The sequence below is a fragment of the Lepus europaeus genome, chromosome 6 (genome assembly GCF_033115175.1).
Source record: "Lepus europaeus isolate LE1 chromosome 6, mLepTim1.pri, whole genome shotgun sequence".
NCBI classification, from domain to species: domain Eukaryota; kingdom Metazoa; phylum Chordata; class Mammalia; order Lagomorpha; family Leporidae; genus Lepus; species Lepus europaeus.
Genome location: NC_084832.1, coordinates 84,031,295 through 84,047,473, shown reverse-complemented (window position 1 = coordinate 84,047,473; position 16,179 = coordinate 84,031,295).

Here is a 16,179-nt window from a genome sequence, read left to right as displayed (position 1 = left end):
CAGAGCTATTAGGCAAGAAAAAGAAATTAAAGGGATACAAATCGGGAAGGAAGAACTCAAACTATCCCTCTTTGCAGATGATATGATTCTTTATTTAGGGGACCCAAAGAACTCTACTAAGAGACTACTGGAACTCATCGAAGAGTTTGGCAAAGTAGCAGGATATAAAATCAATCCACAAAAATCAACAGCCTTTGTATACACAGGCAATGCCACGGCTGAGGAAGAACTTGTAAGATCAATCCCAATCACAATAGCTACAAAAACAACCAAATACCTTGGAATAAACTTAACCAAGGACGTTAAAGATCTCTACGATGAAAACTACAAAACCTTAAAGAAAGAAATAGAAGAGGATACCAAAAAATGGAGAAATCTTCCATGCTCATGGATTGGAGGAAGCAATATCATCAAAATGTCTATTCTCCCAAAAGCAATTTATACATTCAATGCAATACCAATCAAGATACCAAAGGCATTCTTCTCAGATCTGGAAAAAATAATGCTGAAATTCATATGGAGACACAGAAGACCTCGAATAGCCAAAGCTATCTTGTACAACAAAAACAAAGCCGGAGGCATCACAATACCAGATTTCAGGACATACTACAGGGCAGTTGTTATCAAAACAGCATGGTACTGGTACAGAAACAGATGGATAGACCAATGGAACAGAATAGAAACACCAGAAATCAATCCAAACATCTACAGCCAACTTATATTTGACCAAAGATCCAAAACTAATCCCTGGAATAAGGACAGTCTATTCAATAAATGGTGCTAGGAAAATTGGATTTCCATGTGCAGAAGCTTGAAGCAAGACCCATACCTTTCACCTTACACAAAAATTCACTCAACGTGGATTAAAGACTTAAATCTATGACCCGAAACCATCAAATTAGTAGAGAGCATTGGAGAAACCCTGCAAGATATAGGTACAGGAAAAGACTTCTTGTAAAAAGACCCCAGGAGCACAGGCAGTCAAAACCAAAATTAACATTTGGGATTGCATCAAATTGAGAAGTTTCTGTACTTCAAAAGAAACAGTCAGGAAAGTGAAGAGGCAACCGACAGAATGGGAAAAATATTTGCAAACTATACTACAGATAAAGGGTTGATAACCAGAATCTACAAAGAAATCAAGAAAATCCACAACAACAGAACAAACAACCCACTGAAGAGATGGGGCAAGGAACTCAATAGACATTTTTCCAAAGAGGAAATCCAAATGGCCAACAGACACATGAAAAAATGTTCAAGATCACTAGCAATCAGAGAAATGCAAATCAAAACCACAGTGAAGTTTCACCTCACCCCTGTGAGAATGGCTCACATCCAGAAATCTACCAACCATAGATGCTGGAGAGGATGTGGGGAAAAAGGGACACTAACCCACTGTTGGTGGGAATGCAAACTGGTTAAGCCACTACGGAAGTCAGTCTGGAGATTCCTCAGAAACCTGAACATAACCCTACCATACAACCCAGCCATCCCACTCCTTGGAATTTACCCAAAGGAAATTAATTTGGCTAATAAAAAAGCCATCTGCACATTAATGTTTATTGCAGCTCAATTCACAATAGCTAAGACCTGGAACCAACCCAAATGCCCATCAACAGTAGACTGGATAAAGAAATTATGGGACATGTACTCCATAGAATACTATACAGCAGTAAGGAACAATGAAACCCAGTCATTTGCAACAAGATGGAAGGATCTGGAAAGCATCATGCTGAGTGAATTAAGCCAGTCCCAAAGAGACAAATATCATTTGTTTTCCCTGATCGGCGACAACTGAACACCAAAGGGGAAACCTGTTGAAGTGAAATAGACACTATAAGAAACAATGACCTGATCAGCTTTTGTCCAGACTCTAGATGTACAATGTAATACTTTATCCTTTTTAGTATTTGTTGTTGTTGTTATTGTTCTAGTACTAGCAGTTGAACTCTGTAATTAACACACAATAATTCTTAGGTGTTTAAATTTTAACTGAAAAGTGATCCCTGTTAAATTTCAGAGTGGAAAAAGAGAGGGAGGAGATGCACAATTTGGGACATGCACAATCAGTCTTGCCCCAAATGATGGAGTTAGAAATGTGCCAGGGGATTCCAATACAATCCCATCAAGGTGGCATGTACCAATGCCATCTCACTAGTCCAAGTGATCAATTTCAGTTCACATTCGATGGCCTGGATAGGTCTAAGAAACAAAGGGATCACACAAACAAGACAAGTGTCTGCTAATACTAACTGATAGAATCAAAATGGGAGAGAAAGATCCAGCATGGGAAGTGGGATACAGAGCAGACTCATAGAATGGCAGATGTCCTAAACAACACTCTGGCCTCAGAATCAGCCCTTAAGGCATTCAGACCTGGCTGAAGAGCCCATGAGAGTATTGTAGGCATGGAAAGCCAAGATACCATGGAAAAGAAAAAAAGAAGAAGACCTTGATGGGGGATCTCTGTGAGTGAGATCCCAGTGGAAAGAACGGGGCCATCAAAGAAGGAGGTACCTTTCTCTGAAGGGAGGAGAGAACTTCCACTTTGACTGTGACCCTATCGGAATAAGATCAAAGTCGGAGAACCCTAAATGCTTCCATAGCCCTGGCAACTCATGACTAGTGCCTAGGGAGATTACTGACGCCATGAACAGGAGTGTCAAATTGTTAAGTCAGCAACAGGAGTCACTGTGTACTTACATCCCATGTGGGATCTGTCCTTAATGTGTTGTCTAATGTGCAGTGAGGCTATAACTAGTACTGAAACAGTATTTTTACACTTTGTGTTTCTGTGTGGGTACAAACTGATGAGATCTTTACTAATTATATACTGAATCGATCTTCTATATATAAAGATAATTGGAAATGAAAAAGAAAATATGTTGTTAAATTGGAAACGGCATAGAAAATTAATTAATTTTTAAAAAATATTATGTAGGATCTCTGCCTTTAATGTGCTGTACACTCTTATTTAATGCTATAACTAGTATTCCAACAGTATTTTTTTTTCATTTTGTATTGCTATATGGGGGCAAACTGTTGAAATTGTTACCTAATATATACTAAACTGATCTTTTGTATATAAAGAGAATTGAAAATGAATCATGATGTGCTTGGAAGGGGAGAGGGAGCACGAAAGGGGAGGGTTGTGGGTGGGAGGGAAGTTTTGGGAGGGGGAAGCCATTGTAACCCATAGCTGTACTTTGGAAATTTATATTCATTAAATAAAAGTTTAATTAAAAAAAGAAATAATAGTTCTGACTGGCAGGTAATTTGCAAAGGCAGACTTCCTTAGCTGTATAACATGAATATCCACCTGCACGTACTAGCACTAATCAAACTGTGAAATTAAACTTTTTATTCAAACAGAAAAAAAAAAACAATAAGGTCCATCGTTAATATCCAGAAAACACAAACACAGAGGCTTTCACAATATTTCGGATTGAGTTGGCCAAAACAGAACCGGATATTTCTGGTTTCATCCAGTCATATCCGGACAAAGTGGTGTGGAATTGTATGCAACGGACCGAGAAAATCACAGTAAAAATGGTTTTAGAGAAAAGCAAATCTGTTCGTTAGGCAAGTGCATAAAATATCTTCGATACAAACAGAAATATCATATTTGTTTGCCACAGTTCCTCTAGCTTTCTCCCTAGAAAATACTAATGTGTAGAGCTGGTGTCTCCATGTGGAAACAATTAGTGATTCCAAGCACAAAATTAAATGTTCCCTGATAAAAAACATTCAAAACAATAAAGTCCGTGGATACTATCAGGAATACACAAACACAGAGGCTGTAGCAATATCGGGATTGAGTTAGCCAAAACATAACTGGATGTTTCCGGTTTCATCCAGTAATATCCGGAAAAACTGCTGTGGAATTCGTATGCAACGGATTGAGAAAATCACAGTAAAAATGGTTTTGGAGAAAAGCAAAGTCTTTACTTCAGGCAAGTGCATAAAATGACATCTACAAAAAAAGAAATATCATGTTTGTTTGCTGCAGTTCCTCTAGCTTTCATCCTAGAAAATACAAATGTGTAGGGCTGGTGTCTCCATGTGGAACCCATTAGTGTTTCCAAGCACAAAATTAAATGTTGCCTGAAAAAAAACATTGAAAAATATAAAGTCCATGGATAATATCAGGAATACACAAACACAGAGGCTGTAGCAATATTTCGGATTGAGTTAGCCAAAACACAACCGGATATTTCTGGTTTCATCCAGTCATATCCATATAAAGTGGTGTGGAATTCGTATGCAATGGACTGAGAAAATCACAGTAAAAATGGTTTTGGAGAAAAGCAAAGTCTTTTCTTTGGCAAGTGCATAAAATGTCATCAATACAAAAAGAAATATCATGTTTGTTTGCAGCAGTTCCTCTAGCTTTCTCCCTGGAAAATATGAATGTGTGGAGCTGGTGTCTCCATGTGGAATGAATTAGTGTTTCCAAGCATAAAAAAACAGTTCCCTGAAAAAATATATTCAAAAAATAAAGTCCGTGGATAATTTCAGGAATACACAAACACAGAGGCTGTAGCAATATCTGGGATTGAGTTAGCCAAAATACAACCGACATTTCTGGATTCATCCTGTCATATCCAGACAAACTGGTGTGGAATTCGTATGCAATGGACCGAGAAAATCACAGTAAAAATGGTTTTGGGGAAAAGCAAAGTCTTTTATTTAGGTAGGTGCATAAAATATCATCTAGACAAACAGAAATATCATGTATGTTTGCCGCAGTTCCTCTAGCTTTCTCCCCAGAAAATACGAATGTGTAGAGCTAGTGTCGCCATGTGGAAACAATTAGTGTTTCGCAGCACAAAATTTAATGTTCCCCGATAAAAAACATTCAAAACAATAAAGTCCATTAATAATATCAGGAATATACAAACACAGAGGAGGTAACAATATCTGGGATTGAATTAGCCCAAACAAAACCGGATATTTCCAGTTTCATGCAGTCATATCCGGACAAACTGGTGTGGAATTCCTATGCAATGGACCGAGAAAATCACAGTAAAAATGGTTTTGGAAAATAGGAAAGTCTTTTTGTTAGGCAAGTGCATAAAATGTCATCTAGACAAACAGAAATATCATGTTTCTTTGCCGCAGTACCTCTAGCTTTCTCCCTAGAAAATACGAATGTGTAGAGCTAGTGTCTCCATGTGGAACCAATTAGTGTTTCCAAGCACAAAATTAAATGTTCCCTGACAAAAAACTTTGAAAAAAATAAAGTCCGTGGATAATATCAGGAATACACAAACACAGAGGCTTTCGCAATATCTGGGATTGAGTTAGCCAACACAAACCCGGATATTTACGGTTTCATGCAGTCATATCCGGACAAACTGTTGTGGAATTCCTATCCATGGACCGAGAAAATCACAGTAACAATGGTTTTGGAGAAAAGCATATTCGTTTCGTTAGGCAAGGGCATGAAATGTCATCTACACAAACATAAATATCATGAATGTTTGCCGCAGTTCCTCTACCTTTCTCCCAAGAAAATACGAATGTGTAGAGCTGGTGTCCCCATGATGAAGCAATTATTGTTTCTATGGTACAAATTTAAATATTCCCTGATAAAAACATTCAAAACAATAAAGTTCATTGATAAAAAAAAAAAACAAACACAGATGCTGTAGCAAAATCTGGGATTGAGTTAGCAAAAAAAAAAACCCGGATATTTCTGGTTTCATCCAGTCATATCCGGACAAACTCGTGTGGAATTCATACGCAATGCACCGAGAAAATCACAATAAAAATGGTTTTGGAGAAAAGCAAAGTCTTTTCATTAGGCAAGTACATAAAATATCATCAATAAAAACAGAAATATCATGTTTGTTTGCCGCAGTTCCTCTAGATTTCTCCTTAGAAAATACGAATGTGTAGAGCTGGTGTCTCCATTTGGAACCAACTAGAGTTCCCAAGTGCAAAATTAAATATTCCCTAATAAAAACATTCAAAACAATAAAGTCCGTGGGTAATATCCTGAATTCACCAACACAGAATCGGTAACAATACCTGGGATTGAGTTAACCAAAACACAACCGGGTATTTCTGGTTTCTTCCAGTCATATGCGGACAAACTGGTGTGGAATTGGTATGCAATGGACCGAGAAAAATCACAGTAAATATCGTTTTGGAGAAAAGCAAAGTCTTTTCGTTTGACAAGTGCATAAAATGTCATCTATACAAACAGAAATATCATGTTTGTTTGCCGCAGTTCCTCTAGCTTTCTCCCCAGAAAATACGAATGTGTAGAGCTGGTTTCTCCATGAGGAACCAATTAATGTTTCACAGCACAAAATTCAATGTTCCCTGATAAAAAGCATTCAAAACAATAAAGTCTGTGGATAATATCAGGAATACACAAACACAGAGGCTTTCGCAATATCTGAGATTGAGTTAGCCAAAACAAAACCGGATATTTCCGGTTTCATCCAGTCATATCCGGACAAACTCGTGTGGAATTCGTATGCAATGGACCGAGAAAATCACAGTAAAAATGGTTTTGGAGAAAAGCAAAGTTTCTTCATTAGGCAAGTTGATAAAATACCATCGATAGAAACAGAAATATGATCTTTGTTTGCCGCAGTTCCTCTAGCTTTGTATGTAGAAAATAAGAATGTGTAGAGCTGGTGTCAGCATGATGAACCAATTAGTGTTTTCAAGCACAAAATTAAATATTCCCTAATAAAAACATTCAAAACAATAAAGTCCGTGGGTATTATCAGGAATACACGAACACAGAGGCGGTAACAATATGTGGGATTGAGTTAACCAAAACACAACCGGATATTTCTGGTTTCATGCAGTCATATGCAGACAAAATGGTGTGGAATTCCTATGCAATGGACCGAGAAAATCACAGTAAAAATGGTTTTGGAGAAAAGCAAAGTCTTTTGGTTAGGAAAGTGCATTAAATGTCATCTATACAAACAGAAATATCATGTTTGTTTGTCGCAGTTCCTCTAGCTTTCTCCCTAGAAAATACGAATATGTAGAGCTGGTGTCTCCATGTGGAACCAATTACTGTATCCAAGCTCAAAATAAAAAGTTCCCCGATAAAAAAACTTTCAAAACAATAAATTCCATTGATAACATCCAGAAAACACAAACACAGAGGCTGTAGCAATATCTGGGATTGAGTTAGCCAACACAAAACCTGATATTTCTGGTTTCATCCAGTCATATCCTGACACACTGCTGTGGAATTAGTATGCAAAGGACTGAGAAAATCACAGTAAATATGGTTTTGGAGAAAAGCAAAGTCTTTACGTTAGGCAAGTGCATAAAATGTCATCTAGACAAGCAGAACTATCATGTTGGTTTGCGGTAGTTCCTCTAGCTTTCTCCCTAGAAAATACAAATATGTAGAGCTGGTGTCTCCATGAGGTACCAATTACTGTTTCCAAGCACAAAATTAAATGTTCCCTGATAATAAACATTCAAAACAATAAAGTCCATTGATAATATCCAGAAAACACAAACACAGAGTCTATACCAATATCTGGGATTGAGTTAGCCAAAACAAAACTGGATATTTCTGGTTTCATCCAGTAATATCCGGAGAAACTGCTGTGGAATTCGTATGCAATGGACCGAGAAAATCACAATAAAAATCACAATAAAAATGGTTTTGGAGAAAAGCAAAGTCTTTTCGTTAGGCAAGTGCATAAAATGTCATCTATAGAAACAGAAATATCATGTTTGTTTGCCACATTTCCTCTAGCTATCTCTGTAGAAAATACGAATATGTAGAACTGGTGTCTCCCTGTGGAAACAATTAGTGTTTCGCAGCACAAAATTCAATGTTCCCTGATAAAAAACATTCAAAACAATAAAGTCTGTGGATAATATCAGGAATACACAAACACAGAGGCTTTCGCAATATCTGAGATTGAGTTAGCCAAAACAAAACCGGATATTTCCGGTTTCATCCAGTCATATCCGGACAAACTCGTGTGGAATTCGTATGCAATGGACCGAGAAAATCACAGTAAAAATGGTTTTGGAGAAAAGCAAAGTTTCTTCATTAGGCAAGTTGATAAAATACCATCGATAGAAACAGAAATATGATCTTTGTTTGCCGCAGTTCCTCTAGCTTTGTATGTAGAAAATAAGAATGTGTAGAGCTGGTGTCAGCATGATGAACCAATTAGTGTTTTCAAGCACAAAATTAAATATTCCCTAATAAAAACATTCAAAACAATAAAGTCCGTGGGTATTATCAGGAATACACGAACACAGAGGCGGTAACAATATGTGGGATTGAGTTAACCAAAACACAACCGGATATTTCTGGTTTCATGCAGTCATATGCAGACAAAATGGTGTGGAATTCCTATGCAATGGACCGAGAAAATCACAGTAAAAATGGTTTTGGAGAAAAGCAAAGTCTTTTGGTTAGGAAAGTGCATTAAATGTCATCTATACAAACAGAAATATCATGTTTGTTTGTCGCAGTTCCTCTAGCTTTCTCCCTAGAAAATACGAATATGTAGAGCTGGTGTCTCCATGTGGAACCAATTACTGTATCCAAGCTCAAAATAAAATGTTCCCCGATAAAAAAATTTCAAAACAATAAATTCCATTGATAACATCCAGAAAACACAAACACAGAGGCTGTAGCAATATCTGGGATTGAGTTAGCCAACACAAAACCTGATATTTCTGGTTTCATCCAGTCATATCCCGACACACTGCTGTGGAATTAGTATGCAAAGGACTGAGAAAATCACAGTAAATATGGTTTTGGAGAAAAGCAAAGTCTTTACGTTAGGCAAGTGCATAAAATGTCATCTAGACAAGCAGAACTATCATGTTGGTTTGCGGTAGTTCCTCTAGCTTTCTCCCTAGAAAATACAAATATGTAGAGCTGGTGTCTCCATGAGGTACCAATTACTGTTTCCAAGCACAAAATTAAATGTTCCCTGATAATAAACATTCAAAACAATAAAGTCCATTGATAATATCCAGAAAACACAAACACAGAGTCTATACCAATATCTGGGATTGAGTTAGCCAAAACAAAACTGGATATTTCTGGTTTCATCCAGTAATATCCGGAGAAACTGCTGTGGAATTCGTATGCAATGGACCGAGAAAATCACAATAAAAATCACAATAAAAATGGTTTTGGAGAAAAGCAAAGTCTTTTCGTTAGGCAAGTGCATAAAATGTCATCTATACAAACAGAAATATCATGTTTGTTTGCCACATTTCCTCTAGCTATCTCTGTAGAAAATACGAATATGTAGAACTGGTGTCTCCCTGTGGAAACAATTAGTGTTTCGCAGCACAAAATTAAATGTTCCCTGATAAAAAACATTCAAAACAATAAAGTCTGTGGATAATATCAGGAATACACAAACCCAGAGCCTGTAGCAGTATCTGGGATTGAGTTAGCTAAAACACAACCGGATATTTCTGGTTTCATCCAGTCAATTCCAGACAAAGTCATGTGGAATTCGTATGCAATGGACCGAGAAAATCACAGTAAAACTGGTTTTGGAAAAAGCAAAGTCTTTTCATTAGGCAAGTGCATAAAATGTCATGTATACAAACAGAAATATCATGTTTGTTTGCCACAGTTCCTCTAGCTTAACTACCTAGAAAATACGAATGTGTAGACCTGGGTTCCTCATGATGAACCAATTAGTGTTTCAATGGTACAAAAATAAATGTTCCCTGATAAAAATATTCAAAACAATAACGTCCATCGATAATATCCAGAAACACAAAACACAGGGGCTATAGCAATATTTTGGAATGAGTTATCCAAAACACAACCGGATATTTCTGGTTTCATCCAGTCATATCCAGTGAAACTAGTGTGGAATTCATATGCAATGGACGGAGAAAATCAGACTACAAATGGTTTTAGAGAAAAGCAAAGTCTTTTCGTTAGAGAAGTACATAAAATGTCATCTATACAAACAGAAATATCATGTTTTTTTTTGCCGCAGTTCCTCTAGCTTTCTACCTAGAAAATACGAATGTGTAGAGCTGGTGTCTCCATGTGGAACCAATTAGTGTTTCTACGGTACAAAAATAAATGTTCCCTAATAAAAATATGCAAAACAATAAAGTCCGTCGACAATATCCAGAAAACACAAACACAGAGGCTGTAAAATTTTTTCAGATTGAGTTAGCAAAAACACAACCGGATATTTCTGGTTTCATCCAGTCATATCCGGACAAATGGTGTGGAATGCATATGCAATGAACAAAAAAATCACTGTAAAATGATTTTGGAGAAAAGTAAAGTATTTTCATTAGGCAAGTGCATAAAATGTCATTTATACAAACAGAAATATTAGCATGTTTGTCGCAGTTTCTCTAGCTTTCTCACTAGAAAATACAAATATGTTCATCTGTTGTCTCCATGTGGAACCAATTAGTGTTTCAATGGTACAAAATTAAATGTTCCCTGATAAAAAAATTTCATAACAATAAAGTCCATGTATAATATGAGGAATACACAAACACAGAGGCTGTAGCAAAATCTGGGATTGAGTTAGCCAAACAAAACAGGATATTTCTGGTTTCATCCAATCATATCCGGACAAAGTCTTTTGGAATTCTTATGCAAAGGACCGAGAAAAACACAGTAAAAATGGTTTTAGAGTGAAGCAAATTCTTTTTGTTAGGCTAGTGCATAAAAATCTTCTATACAAACAGAAATATCATGTTTGTTTACAAGCAGTTCTCTAGCTTTCTCCCTAGAAAATACGAATGTGTAGAGCTGGGTTCCTCATGATGAAGCAATTAGTGTTTCTACGGTTCAAAAATATAGGTTTCCTGATAATAATATTCAAAACAATAAAGTCTGTGAATAATATCCGGAATACACAAACACAGAGGCTGTAGCAATATCTGGGATTGAGTTATCCAAAACAAAACCGGATATTTCTGTTTTCATCCAGTCATATCCGGACAAACTGGTGTGGAATTCCTATGCAATATACCGAGAAAATCACAGTAAAAATGGTTTTGGAGAAAGCAAAGTCTTTTCGTTAGGCTAGTGCATAAAATGTCAGCTATACAAACAGAAATATCATGTTTGTTTGCCGCAGTTCCTCTAGCTTTCTCCTTAGAAAATATGAATGTGTAGAGCTGGTGTCCCCATGATGAATCAATTAGTGTTTTTACAGTACAAAATGAAATGTTACCTGAAAAACACTCAAAACTATAAAGTCCATCGATAATATCCAGAAAACACAAACACAGAAACTTTCACAAATTTTCGGATTGAGTTAGCCAAAACACAACTGGATATTTCTGGTTTCATCCAGTCATACCCGGACAAAGTGCTGTGGAATTCGTATGCAATGGACTGAGAAAATCACAGTAAAAATGGTTTTGGAGAAAAGCAAAGTCTTTTCGTTAGGCAAGTGCATAAAATATCATCTATACAAACAGAAATATCATGTTTGTTTGCCGCAGTTCCTCTAGCTTTCTCCTTAGAAAATACGAAAGTGTAGAGCTGGTGTCTCCATGTGGAACCAATTAGTTTTTCAACGTTACAAAATGAAATGTTACCTAATAAAAACATTCAAAACAATAAAGTCCATCGATAATATCCAGAAATCACAAACACAGAGGCTTTCCCAATATTTCAGATTGAGTTAGCCAAAACACAACTTGATATTTCTGTTTTCATCCAGTCATATCCGGACAAACTGGTGTGGAATTCGTATGCAATAGACCAAGAAAATAACAGTAAAAATGGTTTTGAGAAAAGCTAAGTGTTTTCGTTAGGGTGGTGCATAAAATGTCATCTATACAAGCAGAAATATCATGATTGTTTTCCACTGTTCATCTAGCTTTCTCCCTAGAAAATACGAATGTGTATAGCTGGTGTCCCCATGATGAACTAATTAGTGTTTCTACGGTACAAAATTCAATGGTCCCTGATAAAAACATTCAAAACAATAAAGTCCATTGATAATATCGAGAAAACACAAAAAATAAACTTTCACATATTTCGCATTGAGATAGCCAAAACACAACTGGATATTTCTTATTTTATCCAGTCATATGCGGTAAACTGGTGTGGAATTCCTATGCAATGGATGGAGAAAATCGAAGTAAAAATGGTTTTGGAGAAAAGCAAAGTCATTTCCTTAGGCAAGTGCATAAAATGTCATCGATACAAACAGAAATATCACGTTTGTTCATGGCAGTTCCTCTAGCTTTCTCCCTAGAAAATACGAATGTGTAGAGCTAGTGTCTCCATTTGGAACCAATTAGTGTTTCCAAGCACAAAATTAAATGTTCCCGGATGAAAAACTTTCAAAATCAAAAAGTCCTTGGATAATAACAGGAATACACAAACACAGAGGCTGTAGCAATATCTGGGATTGATTTATCCAAAAAAAACCCGGATATTTCTGGTTTCATCCAGTGATGTCTGGACAACCTGGTGTGGAATTCTTATGCAACGGACGGAGAAAATCGCAGAAACATTGATTTTGCAGAAAAGCAAAGTTTTTTGTTAGGCAGTTGCATAAAATGTCATCGATACAAACAGAAATATCATGTTTGTTTTCCACTGTTCATCTAGCATTCTCCCTAGAAAATACGAATGTTTAGAGCTGGTGTCTCCATGTGGAACCAATTACTGTATCCAAGTACAAAATTAAATGTTCCCTGATAAAAAACATTCAATATGAAAAAGTCCGTTTTTAATATCCAGAAAACACAAACACAGAGGCTGTAGCAGTATCTGGAACTGAGTTAGCCAAAAAAAACCGGATATTTCCAGTTTCATCCAGTCATATGCGGACAAACTGTTGTGGAATTCGTATGCAATGGACCGCGAAAATCACATTAAAATGGTTTTGGAGAAAAGCAAAGTCTTTCCTTAGGCAAGTGCATAAAATGTACTGTATACAAACAGAAATATCATTTTTGCTTGTTGCAGTTCCTCTAGCTTTCTCCCTAGAAAAAACGAATGTGTAGAGTTGGTGTCTCCATGTGGAACCAACTAGTGTTTCCAAAAATGAAATTGAACGTTCCCTGATAAAAAAAAATTCAAAGCAATAAAGTGTGTTGATAATATCAGGAATACACAAACACAGAGGCCAGAGGCTTTAGCAATATCTGGGATTGGGTTAGCCAAACAAAAACCCAGTATTTCCGGTTTTATCCAGTCATATCCAGACAATGGTGTGGAATTCGTATGCAGTGGACCAAGAAAATCACAGTAAAAATGGTTTTAAAGAAAAGCAAAGTCTTTTCGTTAGGCAAGTTCATAAAATGTCATCTATACAAACAGAAATATCATGTTTGTTTCCTGCAGTTCCTTGAGATTTCTCCCTACAAAATACAAATGTGTAGAGCTGCTGTCCCATGTGGAGTCAACTAGTGTTTCCCAGCACAAAATTAAATGTTCCTTGATAAGAAACATTCAATAAAATAAAGTCCGTCGATAATATCCAGAAATCACAAACACAGTGGCTCTCGCAAATTGTGGCATTGAGTTAGCCAAAACACAATCGGATATTTCAAGTTTCATCCAGTCATATCCGGACAAAGTGGTGTGGAATTTGTATACAATACACACAGACAATCAGAGTACAAATGGTTTTGGTGAAAAGCAAAGTCTTTTCGTAAGGCAAGTGCATAAAATGTCACCTACACAAACAGAAATATCATGTTTGTTTGCCGCAGTTCCTCTAGCTTTCTCCCTAGAAAATACGAATATATAGAGCTGGTGCATCCATGAGGATCTAATTAGTGTTTCTAAGCACAAAATTCAATGTTCCCTGATAAAAAAAACATTTAAATCAATAAAGTCCATGGATAATATCCAGAAAACACAAACACAGAGGCTGTCCCAACATGTGGGATTCAGTTAGCCAAAACACCACCGGATATTTCTGGTTTCATCCTGTCGTATCCTGACAAAGTTGTGTGGAATTCATATGCAATGGACTGGGAACATCACAGTAAAAATGGTTTTGAAGAAAAGCAAAGTTTTTCGTTACGCAAGTGCATAAAATGTCTCCTATACACACAGAAATATCAGGTTTGCTTGCTGTAGTTCCTCTAGCTTTCTCCCTAGATAATACGAATGTGTAGAGCTGGTGTCTCCATGTGGAACCAATTAGTGTTTCAAAGCACAAAATTAAATGTTCCCTGATAAAAAAAACTTTTAAAACAATAAAGTCCATCGAAAATATCCAGAAAATACAAACACAGAGGCTGTCGCAACATGTGGGATTTTGTTAGCCAAAACATAACCGGATATTTCTGGTTCCATCCAGTCATATCCTGACAAACTGATGTGGAATTTGTATGCAATCAACCGGGAAAATCACAGTTAAAATGCTTTTGAAGAAAAGCAAAGTATTTCCGTTAGGCAAATGCATAAAATGTCACCTATACAAACAGAAATATCATGTTGTTTGCCGCAGTTCCCCTTGCTTTGTCCCTACAAAATACGAATGTGTAGAGCTGGTGCCTCCATGTGGAACCAAATAGTGTTTCAAGCAGAAAATTAAATGTTCCTTGATAATAAACATTCAATAAAATAAAGTCTGTCGATAATATCCAGAAAACACAAACACAGTGGCTCTCGCAAAATGTGGGATTGAGTTAGCCAAAACACAACTGGATATTTCTGGTTTCATCCAGTCATATCCGGAGAAACTGGTGTGGAATTTGTATACAATACACAAAGACAATCACAGTCAAAATGGTTTTGGAGAAAAGCAAAGTCTTTTCGTTTGGGAAGTGCATTAAATGTCATCTACACAAACAGAAATATCATGTTTGTTTGCGGCAGTTCCTCTAGTTTTCTCCCTATAAAATACGAATGTGTAGAGCTGCTGTCTCCATGTGGAGTCAACTGGCGTTTCTCAGAACAAAATTAAATGCTCCCTAATAAAAAAATTAAATATAATAAAGTCTGTTGATAATATGCGGAAATCACAAACACAGAGGCTTTCACAATATTTCGGACTGAGTTAGCCAAAACACAAAAGGATATTTCCGGTTTCATCCAGTCATATCGGACAAACTGGTGTGGAATTGGTATGCAATGGACCGAGAAAATCACAGTAAAAATGGTTTTGGAGAAATGCAAAGTCTTTTCTTTAGGCAAGTGTATAAAATGTCATCGATACAAACAGAAATATCATGTTTGTTTGCCGCAGTTCCTCTAGCTTATACCCTAGGAAATGCGAATGTGTAGAGCTGGTTCTCCATGTGGAGTCAAATAGTGTTTCCAAGCACAACATTAAATGTTCCCTGATAAAACCATTCAAAACAATAAATTCCATCGATAATATCCAGAAAACACAAACACAGAGTCTGTAGCAATTTCTGGGATTGAGTTAGCAAAAACACAACCGGATATTTCTGAATGCATCCGGTCATATCCGGACAAAGTGTTGTGGCATTTGTATACAATGGACCGAAAAATCACAGTAAAATGGTTTTGGAGAAAGCAAAGTCTTTACTTTAGGCAAGTGCATAAAATGTCCATCTTTACAAACAGAAATATCATGTTTGTTTGCCACAGTTCCTCTAGATTTCTCCCTAGAAAATACGAATGTGTAGAGCTGGTGGCCCCATGTGGATCCAACTATTCTTTACCAGCACAAAACTAAATGTTCCCTTATAAAAAACCTTCCAAACAATAAAGTCAATCAATAATATCCGGAAAACACAAACACAGAGGCATTCGCAATATCTGAAATTGAGTTAGCCAAAACACAACCGGATATTTCTGGTTTCATCCAGTGGTATCCGGACAAAGTGGTGTGCAATTGGTATAAAATGGCCCAAAAAATCACAGGAAAAATGGTTTTGGAGAAAAGCAAAGTCTTTTCCTTAGGCAAGTGCATAAAAGTCCATCTATACAAATGGAAATATCATGTTTGTTTGCCACAGTTCCTCTAGCTTTCTCCCTAGAAAATATGAATGTGTAGAACTGGTGTCTCCATGTGGAACCAATTAGTGTTTCTATGGTACAAAATTAAATGTTCCCTGATAAAAAAACATTCAAAACAATAAAGTCAGTTGATAATATCTGGAAAACACAAACACAGAGGCTGTAGCAATATCTGGGATTGAGATAGCGAAAATACAACCGGAGATTTCTGGTATCATAAAGTCATACGGGACAAACTGGTGTGGAGTTCATATGCAATGGAT